Source organism: Acomys minous, assembly GCF_964271855.1.
Source record: "Acomys minous genome assembly, chromosome: 7".
Taxonomy (NCBI): Eukaryota; Metazoa; Chordata; class Mammalia; order Rodentia; family Muridae; genus Acomys; species Acomys minous.
Window position 1 is genome coordinate 109667857 of NC_140488.1, and position 14636 is coordinate 109682492.

At 38.5% G+C, this 14636-nt stretch overlaps 1 pseudogene across 1 annotated transcript; it reads left to right on the forward strand.

The window, feature by feature from the left end:
* Positions 1 to 4519: 4519 nt before the first annotated feature.
* On the forward strand, positions 4520 to 5145 carry LOC311601539 (small ribosomal subunit protein uS4-like; annotated as a pseudogene). The gene has a single exon. The product of its transcript is annotated as a small ribosomal subunit protein uS4-like (transcript).
* Positions 5146 to 14636: the final 9491 nt, after the last annotated feature.

The following is a 14636-nucleotide window of genomic DNA, read 5'->3' on the forward strand; positions in this document are numbered from 1 at the left end:
TAAAACATTATTCTGTAATGTGATGAAAAGTATAAAAATTTCCAGTAAATGTCAAAAGTGACCTTCACATCTATTGAAGTTTATTGGAAGCACTTAAGAGAGAAAGAGAATGGGGTTTACAGGAATATCTTCTTTCTGCAAAGAATATTGGAGCAATTCAACCATCAGGTACCACATGGACTATAAAAGACTCACCTTCAAACTACTACATTAAATGTAGTGGGGCTAGGGTATTGGCTCAGTTTGTGAAGTACCTGCCACACAAACATAAGGACATGAATCCATGTTTGAAAAGCTAGGTGTGGCTCATGTACCTGTAACCCTAACATGACATAGGGTGTGGAGACAGGCTGATAGCCAGAGTTCTCTGTCAGTCTAGCCAGTGAGTAAGCACTGGGTTTAGTGAGTCAACCCATAATAAGAGATAATGAGAAGAGTTATTGAGGAAGACACTAGATGACATTTGGCCTTCATATCTACACATGGGCAAGCACATATCCACATACACAAAGTCATATCTTTGCAAGTACTACTTGGTCTCCCATAGCGCTGGCCTTTCATATGTTTCCTGGTCCAAATTTATAGACTAGTGTTGTTTCTAAAACAGAAATAACTTGTAATCTTTTTTTTTTTTTTTGCTTAAAAATGGAGTCAGTTTTTCCTCAAAATTCTCCAAGCTTTGTGTTCCATATGACTTTATTTCTATTCCAAACAAAACTGGAAGGAAATTGTTAGCTCTGAAAGCTTTTCTTTTTCAGAAAACCTTATATCATCAGAAAAAAATAGTGAAGGAAGAAAGTTCAACCTTAAATTTTTATCAATGCTATTTGTATCTCCTTACACTTTCTTCCTTGCTCTCCCTCACTCCTATATATAACCACTACATCTCCAAAGGTTAACAAAACTCTAACAGTGACCCTTGGGTCTCTGAAATATATAAGAAATTCCATTCATTTAATTAATTAGACTAGCCAAGGAGTTATTTCCTTCCAGGCTTTTTCCACTGTAACATTGGGAATTGAAAACCATGCATAATTGCACTGCAATGATTTCTACTTTGGGAAAGAATTATCAGTAGGGTTGTGGAAGCTTTGATGATTAACTTTTAGATTAACTTTTGTTCCAGAAAAATAATTTATTGTCAGATATTTCATTCATATTTCATATATATTATACGCATATCATATAATATATATGAATCATATATATATAAGATTCTCTCATACATTACATCCTGACTGCAGTTTCCCCTCCTTCCACTTCTACCAGTCTATCTTTCACACACATACTTCCTCTCTTCCTCTTTCCCCCAGATTCACTCCTCCTCCATTTCCCTTCAGAAAAGAGCAGGCATCCCAAGGATATGAACCAAACATGGTATAACAAGTTACAATAAGACTAGGCACCCACCCTCATGTCAAGGCTGCATGAGGCAACACAGTAGGAGAAAAAGGGTCCCAAGAGCAGGCAAAAGAGTCAGAGATACCTACCCCCCCCACTCCCACTGTTAGGAATCCCACAGGAATATCAAGCTTCACAGCCATAACATATATGCAGAAGGCGTAGCATAGACCCATACAGGCTCCATGATTGGTGCTACAGTCTGTATGAGCCCCTATGAGACCTGCTTAGATTCTCCGCTGACTTCTCTTCAAGGTTTTCCCTGATGTTTGCCTGAGAGTCTCTGCATCTGTTCCCATCAGTTGCTGGATGAAGCCAAATGTTGCCAAACAGACCTTTCAGCCAGAAGTGCCTTTTGTTGTTGCTATTGGGACTTCTCCCCACAGTGGGTACAGTTTTCAGTGCTCCATAAGCCTGGATAAGTGCCTTGTTTTTAATCATACAAAGGTCTGGTAGCCACTGGTAAGTAGGTCAGCCATCAATAATCTACATCAGGAAGTTTTTCAGTATCACCTTGTACTTGAGGATAAGACACACAGAACTAATGTTACAATCATTTCAATGTCTTGCCTCATTTTCTGAAAGGTTTCTGAAGAGCCTATAGTAGAAAAATGATGCCATTTCATGACTTTGTATGGTATGTATACATGATACAGATCATTGAAACAAAGATTTGAGGATCAACTTTGCAGTTCTGTGATATTGTAAAAAAATTCATCTTAAATTATCAAGAAAAAGTAATATCAATTTTTGCTAAAAGAAACATAGTCTTAGCCAAGCATGGTGTCACACGCCTGTAATCCCAGCATGCAGAAGGCAGAGGCAGGCGGATCGTTGTGAGTTTGAGGCCAGCCTGGTCTACTAAGTGAGTCCAGGAGAGTCAAGGCTACACAGAAAAACCTTGTCTCAAAAAACAAAGAAACAAAAAACGAAATATAGTTTTACCAAATGGGGTGAATTCCATGTCATGGGCTAAAACGTTTGTCTTATTAATACTTAATTTTTGTCAGTAGCACTAGATTTAATTTCCAATCCATGCTTTTTGTGAAACAACTGTTTTCTGAATAAAAGCACTAGGCAAATAAAATTTAAAAATAGATCAGGATTTAACAGTAATCCATCTACACCTTCATTTGATGGGGGGTGGAGGTGGGGTGGGAAATGCCTAAGAAATAACAACAGTGTTTCTAAAATCAATTCATACCCAACTGAGAAGGGTAATTCTTGCACTAAGCAATTCTTTATAAACTATTTAGGATATAGCCACTTGGCTTGGTTTATCTATAGACGTGGTTAAGAATAGGAGGCTGACTGGTTCAGAGTTATTGCTCTTTCAGATCAGAGGCTAGATAGGAGGAAGGTTCCCACATGAGGCAGAGATAGTCACCAGCATCTAAAACTATGGAAAGTCACAAAATCATCCATGTAGAAGTTGCTGGGGGAGTTCCATCCTCATCTCTTTGCCTGTATTTATCCGCTCACCTTCCCCGCCCCAGGTGTTATTATGGTATTCTGTTAATGGCTTCCAGCTGTCCATTTCTCTGAACAACTGCTATCAGGATTCAGAGAACATCTTAACCAGGAAGTCTCATTCATTGCCATCTTGCCATCAATATACTTCGCTTCCCCTCACTGGCCGAATCTGTTTCCTTTCTTCTGAGAATGTTTCCTTAATATATAGCTTACACAAGAATTTCCACTCCTGGCTCTGATTTCAGGGAATTAGATCGAAGATGTTGTTGAATAAGATATTTTGAGAGGTGGAAGGTACTATATTACTCATTTCTTTGGCATCAAAGGAGAAGTAGGAAGAGGCCATTAGACAAATGCTGACAAGCCTGTATTTAGTTGCTTGTACCCAGCTGCCAGTTCAGTTGCCAAGATCATACAACGGTATTCTGAATATTAGGAATAGCAAATATTTTCTTCTAACATGTTCAAATTCATAATAGAGAATGTATCACCTAGATGGGACAGAACTGAGATCAGTATGCTTCACTTCAGAGTAACAGACATAAGCTAACCAACACAGTACTTGTGATGTATTACTAAGGCAACCTAGCATTGCTGTAGATGGGCAAGCTTTACAACTGTTTAATGGTTCAGCCCTTTGCTTTGGCTTTCTTAGGTAGCGCTGTCACACTTTAATAGTTCTTTCATTTGATGGTGAGACAGAATCCTCTAGGGCTTGACAACATATATTACTGAATCCCATCCCCAAACCTCCGGTCATGCTGGTCTAGAGTGAGGCTTGAGGGTCTCCATTTTTTTCTTTTTATCCTTTTTATGTATTTTCCCTCATCCAATGCATCCCAACTACAGCCTCCCTTCCCTCTACTCCTCCCACTCCCTCCCACATCCATTTCTCTGTTTCCCTTAAGAAAACAGTAGGCGCCCTAGGGATCTCAATGGAACAAAACATAACAAGTTATAACAGACTATACAAGGCCTCATAACAAGGCTGGACAGGGCAACCTAGTCAGAAGAAAAGGGTTGTAAGAGAAGATAAAAGAGTCAGGGACATATCCACTCCCAGTGTTAGGAGTCCCCAAAACCCGACAAGCTAACAACCATAAGATATGTGCAGAGGACCAAGCTCAGAGGTATGCCAGCACTGTGACTGTTGCTTCAGTTCACATAAGCCACTGTGAGCCTTGTTTCCATTTCTAACAAATTCCCAGGGATACTGGTACTGCTGGTCCAGGGACCACAGTTTTGAGAATCACTGGTCTGAGATAGGTTTGAGGAATTATGGAAGCTATTTTCATCCCCACAGCCATGAAGTATAAATGTAAACTGGCTAACACAGCCCAACTCTCTTTGAAGTCATTGAGGCTCATTTTTCATCTTTTTTTTGTTATGCTGTCATCATATACAAAACACAAATAATAATGCCCATCACATCTCGCAGGGTTACTGGGAAGATTAAATGAAATGATATGCATTAGTATAAGGTCCAGAACACATGTTAAGTAAATGTTATTCACTGTTTATGTGTTTGAAAACCTCTAACACTTAAATTATTTTAAAGAATTATTAAGTGTGAAAGAATATATATATATATATCTCGCTGTTTGTCACAGGCATGAGTCATAGGCACAGTAGGCCTAGAGAAAACATGCCCATTGCCAGATGTTGGGTTTGTCACAAAACTTAAGTGACACTACGGAGACCCTTCAAGAAATCACATCTCAACCAGGAACTGAAGTTGCTCAGAGAGTGTGGACTCCAGAACAATCCTGAGGTATGGGGGGTTAAATTTACACTGGCCAAGATCAGCAAGGATGGCTGGGAGCTGCTAACACTGGACAAAAAGGACCCATGGCGTCTTTTCTACTGAGGCGACTTGCTCAAATTGGGGTATTGGTTGAGGGCAAGATGAAGCTGGATTACATCATGGGCCTAAAGATTGAGGATTTCTTGGAGAGGTGGCTGCAAATCCAGGACTTTAAGCTGGGCTTGGCCAAATCTATTCACCATGCTCCCCCCCGCACCCCCCCCCCGCCATGCTTATCGGCTAGTGCCATATCAGGGTCCGCAAGCAGGTGGTGAACATCTGGACTGACAGAAGCACGTGGACTTCTCCCACTGTTCTCCTTATGGTGGTGGCCACCTAGGCCGAGTGGAGAGGAAGAATGCCAAGAAAGGCCAGGGTGGTGCTGAAGCTGGGGATGATGGGGGAGAGGATTAAATTAATACCTTCCTGGACTGGAGGACTCTCTAGTTTTCCAGTTGAATAATAAAACAATTAAATATTTATATATAATCGTGACAAAGATATTGAGTAGGATAGATGATATAAATATAAATACAAGGAATGGACTCACCAAAAACAACAACAACAACAACAAAACTCCTTTAAGTATTGAAAGCTAAATCTGATAGAAGGGAAATGGATAAAGAAACTGTGGTACATTTACATAATGGAATACTACTCAGCTATTAAAAATAACGAAATCTTGAAAGTTGCAGGCAAATGGATGGGACTAGAAAAGATCATCCTGGGTGAGGTAACCCAAACCCAGAAAGACACATGCTATGTGTAGTCACTTATAAGTTGATATTTACCATAAAGTATAGGATAACCATACTACAATGCGCAGACCTAAGAAGCTAAGTAACAAGAAGGATGACGTGAGGATGCTTGAGTCTCCCTGGGGTAAAGGAAACTCTCAGTAATCTGAGGGTGACTAGTACGTAGTAGCTATGACTCCTAGCAACAGGGGATGTGGAACCTGAAATGGCCATCTTCTGTGACCAGGCAAGTCTTACAATAGAGGATGGGGACACCAACCCAGCCACAAAATCTTTGACCCACAATTGTTCCTGCTTATAAGATGTTCGGGAATAAAGAGGGACAGAAATTGAGGGAATGGTCAACCAGTGACTGGTCCAATTTGAGACTCACTCCATGAGAGAGAACCCAACCCTGACACTACTAATGATATTTTGGCTATACTTGCAGACAGGAGCCTAGCATAACTGTCATCTGAGAGGCTTCACCCAGCAGCTGATGGAAACAGATGTAAAGATCCACAGCCAAACATTAGACAGAGCTCAGAGGATCTTGTGAAAGAGGGGGAGGGAGGAATATAGGAGCCAGAGGGGTCAAGAACATCACAAAACACCTACCAAGTTCACTAACCTGGGCCCATAGGAGCTCACAGAGACTGAACCACCAACCAAAAAGCAAGCATGCGACTGACCTAGGCTCTCTACACATATGTAACAGTTGTGCAGCTTATCTCTTCATGCTGGACCCCTAATACCAGAAGCAGGGGATGCATCTGACTCTGTTGCCTGCCTTTGGATCCCTTTCCCCCAACTAGTCTGTCTTGTCTAGCTCTAGTAGAAGAAGATGCATGTATCTACTCCTACTGCAACTTGATATGCCAAGGCTGGTTAATATCCATGGAGGACTCCCTTTCTCTGAGGAAAGGAGGAGGTGAAAAGGAGGGAGTAGGAGGAGAGGAGGCAAGAGAAGCTGCAATTAGGATGTAAAGTTAATTAATTGTTAGATTAATTTTATTTGATAAATGACAAATTGCATACAGGCTACACAATACATCATTCAAAAAACTGTACAAGTGACCTTGTAAATATAATCTTTTCTTCATAGTTCATTATGTAGTACAAGGTCTACTGGTCATGCTAAGTTTCAAAACAGAATATAAAAATGATATGTATTCATAGGTTAAAATCTGATACCCTGTGAGCATATAAAGGGGGAGGAAGTGCCCCTCAGTCACAGTCATAGAGGAGGGGAGTAAGGGGAAAATGGGAGGGAGGGAGGGATGGGAGGACACAAGGGGTGGGATAACCATTGAGATGTAACAAGAATAAATTAATTTAAAAAAGAAAATTAAAAAAATTTTTAAAATCTGATATTAGTACTTTTTACCACTTAGTCAAGGTTTTAAGTAAACAAACCTAGCTGTTTTTTTTAAATGCCTCTGTGTGATTAGAAAGAATACTCTTAGTTGTCCAAATTCAATTTATGCTAAAACATCAAGAATTTTACCCACCATTCATTTCGGATCATTCCCTTGTCTGTCAGGTCTGGAGACTACTTTTTGTGAGTCATGTCTCTATAATGTCCTCAGGGATCCAAACAAAGGCAAGTGAGAAAAGCTCGTTGATACCAAAAAAAAGTTTGTGACACAGTGTTACAATAAACATCTTACCAATCTAAGAATTTAGGCTCAGGTTTGTGCTAATATGTGTGCACTAACCTAAGATCATGCCAGGCAATGTGTTTAGGTATGGGATGAAAGCAATTAGGAAAGTTGTGGTTTATGGAAATAGAGAGAGTGCGGGCCTCCAGGCTTTACAAAAAGATTTCCAAAACTATAGACATAGACATACTGCTTGAAATGTAGTACCCAGAGAAAAACCTCTCAAAGGAGGTGACCTTCAAAGTTATTCTGGAGTGATGAGAGCAGTAGGGAAGCAAGGCTGTTCCTTGGGTTTGGATCAGGTTTGGCGGAGGTGATGCTCTTCTACCAAAGGCTCCCCTGCAGCACTGGCACATTCACTGGGTCATTAGGCGAGCCCATTCTATTTCTTTCTTTAAGCCTTTTATGTCTATGGGTGTTTTGCCTGCAGGTAAGTCTGTGAACCATGCACATACCTGGTATATACAGAGGCTAGAAGAGGACATTGGTTCCCTTGGGCCTGGAGTTAGAGATGATTGTGAGCTGCCATGTGGGCGCTGGGAGTTGAACTAGAGTCCAAAAGAAGAGCAGCCAGTGAGCTCTTCACCACTGAGCCATCTCTTCAGCATGGTATTCTATTTATTATCACAACAATATTTTATTACAGAAGTAAACATCTATGTATTCTTTTAGAAAATGTAAGTTTTGAGCATAAATGGTTATATTGGATATTCATAAGTTGTATCATGGAATATTTCTCTGAAAGCTTTATCTCTTTAAAGTTAGACAGATACAAAAGGGATCCAATACCAAATGGTCAACTCTGAAAACATGCATATGACTAACATTATACTGACTGAGGAGGTTATATTTTGAAAAAATAATATATATATATATATATATATATATATATATATATATATATTCATGTAGCATCAATTAATGAAAAAAGAGGCCATGAATTTTAAAGAGAGCAAGGGGACATATGGGAGCATTTAGAGAGAGTAAAGGGAAGGAAGAAATTATATAATTATATTTTAATCTCAAAAAAATGAATTCTGACCAGATATTTTAAATATGCAACAGATTTAAATATGCTTACTGACACTTACAGTCATATTTTTAAAGAAAAAAATGGAACAGATTGCACATCTTTAAAAACGTTTGCCCTAACAGGATATCTTTCTCACAGTATCTTTTTACATGCTTAGTAGACTATAAATGTTCTTTGAAATTCATTCCATTGTGTTGCTAAGGTTAAAAATCAGCATGACACTTCAAATTAATTCTCCAAGTACTTGTGCTAATAAGATTATCTCCCCATAAGGGTTTTCATTAAATATAATTGTAAAAATTGCATTTCTTTAACTAAGGTCAGTAAAAGAAATGAAAGTATTTAATTTCTGATTCCTATATAATGAAGTGAAGAATGGAGGGGAGGAGACTTCCAACTAGAGAGAACCATGTGTAGATTTGTGTGAGGTGGAAAAGGGAATTGGATTCTTCAAGGATCAGAAAGGGCAATGCAGTGAAAATGCACTGAGGAAGAAAGAAATGGACACCATAGGCACTCTTTGGGGAGTTTGACAGGGGTTACCCCATATTAACCTTTGAGGCTAACAGAAGAAGGTTTATTATTATTATTATTATTATTATTATTATTATTATTATTAATTGTTTCAATTAGAAGGCATTCATAGAGCTTCCTATTACTAGTATTCTGTGAAAACAACTTTGAGTCAATATATCATAATATTATATCATTATCTATGATAAAATTTAGTTATTACTAATATACCATATGCTAAGTGTATGATTATATTGCTTTCTTGGCTCTTTATTGGGTATGACTTAGTCCCTGAAGTCTGTTCAAGTGCTGACAAGCCAAGAAAAATGGCATTTCAACAGCTTTAAGCTGAAAAGCAAGTATCTTACCACATTTGAGGCAGGAAAGAACCTAGATGAATTTGTTCATATACAAAATATTCTGGGAGAAAGTCAATATTGATAGAATTAACGTTTTCCTGGCTCTTGATTCACTCTATCTTATTTCTGCATTGTTAGGTCTCGATCTTTGTTTTTTTTTTTCCTCTGTTGTTGTGATAAAATACTCTGACAGAAAAAACTTAAAGGAGAAAAGGTTAGTTTTGACTCATAGCCCAGCATGATGGGGGAAATCAAGGCAGCAAGACCTTGAAGCAGCTTGTCCATTGTACCTGTAACCAAGAAACAGCATGATGAACGCAGGCTAGTGCTCAACTCATTTCATCCATTTCATATACTCTAGGATCCTCTGTCCAAGGAAAGATCCAGGCAAAGTTCAGATGAGTCCTCCCACGTCAATTAATGTGGGTAAGATAACCTCCCGCAGGCATATTCAGTGGCCCACATTCCTCCTATTTCCTACCACACAGTCTTCTCTGTTTCTCTCTGTTTGCCATTCTACTAGTATTTCAGCATGCTGAAAGTCTCTCTGATTTTTTTCATAGGGCAACTGAAACTTTATATTCCTTCTTAAATACAAGACTGCTTAGGTAATGAGACTATGGGCTATTCAAATCCCACCTCTCCTCTTAATGGTGTGATGATCTTTGTTAACAACCATAGCATCAAATGCATCACCTGTGAATAGTGAACAATTGGGCCTACTTACAGAAATAAACACGCAAGTCCAAGGAAAATATTTAGTGCATGGCCTGCTACATAGTACATACTAAAAACGTATCAATGTGTCTATGTTACATATTTAAAATGTTCATGTTTACATCTTATATTTTGGCCTCTTTCAACTTAAGAAATATATTATTAATTTTCAAATCACTATATTACTTTCCACTCCACAAGTATTTGCAGTCTATTTGGTACAATTTGGAAATATAGTAATGCTCAAGAGGAAAGGAAATCACTACCTGTAAAGCCAATAAGAAAATCATTTAATGCCACGTGGAGGTGGCACACAGCTTCAATCCCAACACTCAGAAGGCAAAGGCAGGTAGGTCTCTGAGTTCAAGGCCAGCCTGGTCTACAAAGTGAGTCCAGGACAGCCAGTGTGTGTGTGTGTGTGTGTGTGTGTGAGAGAGAGAGAGAGAGAGAGAGAGAGAGAGAGAGAGAGAGAGAGAGAGAGAGAGAGAGAGAGAGAGAGAGAGAAGAAGAAGAAGAAGAAGGAGGAGGAGGAGGAGGAAGGAAGGAAGGAAGGAAGGAAGAAAGAAAGAAAGAAAAGACTCCTTCAAGTCTGTGGATGAATATAAGTCAATTGCTGCCAGAAATTGGATAGGCAAAGAAAGAGGCGTTCAAATTGACAGGACTGTGAGCAAATATATGAGATGAGAATGTTCATGGATTATTTGATGATAAAGAAGTATTCTGTATTGTACAACTAGAATTAGCCCATCTGTGTGGGAAAAGCACTGAGGGAACTTTGTTAGTATCAGGCTAAGGTGCCTCTTCACCAGCAAGACCTTAAATTTGGAGGGCTTTTTGTTTTGTTTCTGTGAAGTCTGACCTAAGAGAAAGATCCAGTCAAAGCAAAGTTGCATCAAGGTTGACCTGGTAATACTGCATAGACTTTAGGGGAAAGTAAGTATCGTGACACCTTGTTCCTTGAATCAAGCAGCAGTTGTAAGAATGCAAGACTCGAGTCAAGAGGAAACCAGCAGGACTTGGCGATTGCATCTAAAGTAAAAGCAAGGACTAAACACTTAACCTAAAATTATCATGAGGAAAAGAAAAGCATCTCACTTCCCCTATTTGCTGCCGTACTGCTATACTTAGAATAGCAAAGTAAACTGTATGGCCAGATATTTGGTTCTTGCTTCAAAGAAATGGGAAGTGCTTAAGATGTGACATAAATATAGTAACTGATGAGGGCTCCTTTTATGCGACTTAACTAATACAAGGAAAGCAACAGATAAACACTTGTTCATTTTAAAATTATTTTTTTACCATTTTAGGAATAAAGCCTGATAGATAAATCAAGACAATTTGGTAGTAGCTAAAGGATTTCACTAAAGAAAACTCTAGTCTTCCAATGATTATTGTCTTTATATTTGACTTAGAGTTTAATACATCAAACAAACATTGTATGCTTATTATTCTGAGAATTGAGTAGGAAGGGCAGGAGTGGTAGAGTCACTCGTTGCTTCCTCGTCCTCCTCCTCCCATCAGAAAAGCTCAATAACAGCATCACTTTATTTAGGTAAACATCTCTAATTCTTTGACCTGACAAAAGTCCAAGTTCTTTCCTAATCAAATGATTATTCTTTTAAATGCCACTGGGAAGAAAGTATAGATACATGTAAAGTGCTAATGGGAAGCTTTTCTCCATAATAAAAACATGATCTATTCTTTCCTCTAGTGTTGACCACGTCTTTGGTCCTTGAAGTGGCTATTTCCATCTGCGCACCACTTTAGTTTTGGCTGTAGACCTAACTTTGAGTTTCCACGGATCACTTCCAATGGCCTTTCCAAGGCCTGCATGATTATAAAACATCAAGAGTGTCTTACTATATAGTCAATAAAATGAATACAAATTACAGCTTGAGTTGTGTAGCAGAATGAAGCTATTCCAATGAAGCAGCTCTCAGAGGACTTGTCTACCAGCCAAGTGTAGGCTCAATTTTCTTTTTTAATATACATTTATTTTATTACACACACATAAAACAAACTACATACAGCAGAGGGAACCATATGACAATCATGAGTTCTATAAATGTTACATTCATAGTAATTTGGCTATTTGTATTTGTCATACTTGAAGTAAACATCTTTCCTGTCTTGTTGGGTCTAAATTTCTGAATGAAATTTCAATATCTATCCTATCTCATCTCTATTAACTTAACTCCTTTATCTTCATCTAAAAAGATCTTATCCCCTAACCAACTAAACTTGAGAAGAAATAAAACTTAAATTCCTGAGTGAATCAGCAGTATAGGTTAGCAGCTTCCTAAGTGAACAAAATGACTGAGACAGTTTACTGCCTGAGCACTATAACGTTGGAGACTCATCTTTGTCCTTCTAGCCCAATGTCTCTGCCAGACTTATTCACAAAGCAGGAATATTGAGGGCTTGCTTACCCTGTCTTGGCAGAGTTGGGCCATCAACTCTGCTTGCATCTAAGCTGCCCATTTTTAGGCAGAATTCTGTTTGTGGCAGGAACAAGGACATATTGCCCAGTGGCTGGTTTGCCACATTTGAAGCCATCTCCATAAGGGGGTTCTTGGATGCTCATGATTTTCTTGAGGTTGGTTGGGTGTTGTCAGTAGTTAACCTGTATTGTTGTTAAAGAAACTTTAGGATAATAAAATCATCTTTAAATGCGATAGTCTGTGTGTCTCTGAGGCTTTTGAAGACTTTATTTAACTATTTTACCTCATGTATCCATGGAGTCATATCTATCTGTTAGACTCAGGATATATATTCTTGTGCTAGAATCTGAGACGTATTTGACATGCCCATTTTTTGAATAAATATACTAAATTCTATACCAATGACTTAGACATAACCTTCATTATGAGTAACAATTAAGGCCTTGAGTTAAGGAGTAGGTTTAATCATTTACCTTTTGTTCTACCCTCCCTCTATATTTCTGTATGCCCCTTTCTTTCTTTTCTGCTCCTATCTCCTTACCTACAGATGAAAGATAAAGGAAGAGAGATGTCCCTGAGTTCCAACTAGTTTTTTCTCTGTATAAGACCAATAATAACTTATAACCACCTATGGTGAAAATTCTTAACAATTATATTGTATTATGAACTTATCAAATGACCGTACCTTCCTTACAACCCGACTAGCATAAACCTAAGGAACAGAAGATTAAAAAACACAACTCTGGGTATTAGTTCCCAGGAATGACTCTCCTGGTACAGTCAGCAGGATTTCTTCTGCTGGAACCTGGAGCAACTGGAACCCGAACCTCAGCCGAAGCCCGAGTCCCAAAGCATCTCGAAAGCCAGTGTTAAACAGCTACTCAATCCCAAATCTCCAAAGACCACGCCTCCTGTTTTTGGCTCACATTTATATCACGTCTCAGAATTTCTTCAAGGATGTTTTTTAGTTCATAACAGCCAAGCTCCCTGACAAAGGGATAAACATCACCTGCTCTAAGTCTGTTCCTCATCCCACACTTGGGATCTAAACAAAAAACATGTTTATCTCTCCTCCATCTCGCCTCTCTATTAAATAAAAGAAGCTATATACAACAAAATAACTATAAGAATTATCCAATAAGTCACATTTACAAGGAAATCTTTTGAGAACTTATTCTACTACCTATCCTGTGCTACTGAGTCTTATCCTAATGTCTAAAGATTTTTTTAACTCTTAAGCTAACGCTTATAATAATGCCATGGCTATCTTAGTCTTCAACCCCATCAGGCAAGCTAGTCTTACTTAAAACCTGGCAATCTTTAGCCAATGGGACAAAAATCTAAATAAATCAAAATTCCTGCTGTCTGTGGGATTAGATGAAACAACTAAAATTCCTGTACTTCCCCAATAAAACTGTAAGCTGCTACAGCCACAACCCAGAAGCAAGTGACAGTATCAACAGTGCTAAACACGCATACAGTTAGTGTGATTATTCTGGTTGATGGTTGCATGGCTATGTGGACAAAAATTATGGAATTCTTTAACATTTCTGTACTTGGATGCATTTAAATTTTAGCTCAATTAAAATTATAAGCATAGCTATCTATTTGAAAAGTTAAGAAGATACAGAAGTCCAAAGTATAGAAACTGAATGGGTCACCAAAAGTTATCCTTTGTCTAGACATAGAAGTGTATTACATTCTGCTGTTCAACTGAATGGCCTGTGCAATAAAAGGAATCACATTGAAATAATTCCATTTGATTAAAATAATTAGAGTAGGGACACTGTTTATATAGTAACTAGATCTGAACCTTCTGCTGGTGACAATCTCACCAAATTTCTGCTCTGAGTTCAAGATTTTACAAAAGGAAAGCTGCTGTTTTCTACTTATATGAAATTGTCAAAGAAAAAAATAATGCTGAATAAAATGTTCTCTGCTTCAAAAGGAGTACTTGTTGCTGTGTCAGAACAGAGCAGAGACATGAATTAGGGTTTGAACCCTCATCTATAAGGGCACTGAGCCCATTCGTGAGAAAACAGTCTTCATGGCCCAGTCACTTTCTAAAGTCTCCGCCTTCTAATACATTCACCTTGGGATTAAAGGTCCAGTGTATGCATACGAACTAGCACATACATTTAAACAACAGAATTTACAGTGATTTTTTTTCTTCCAGCTCATAGCAGTCTGTCTTTGCTGAACAAGACCAGTAATAAACTGTGAAAACCATTTCTTAACCCCATTGTGGCTATAAATATTCTTTAAAAAAGGATCTATGAAACAAATGATACTAAGCATTTTACCCGTATATATTAGTGATTGCCTGGGAAGGAAATCAAAGCTTTCATTGAAGTCATGAAAACACATCTGCCAGGTCTACTCCTAGGGTAGTATATGACTGATAGCCCTAGCACTCTGAAATCCAGTACCAGGTTAAGGGAAAGGCCATGCTTCCTGTAACCTGATCCTGCCAGTGATGCTGGCCTTGCCTGTTGGA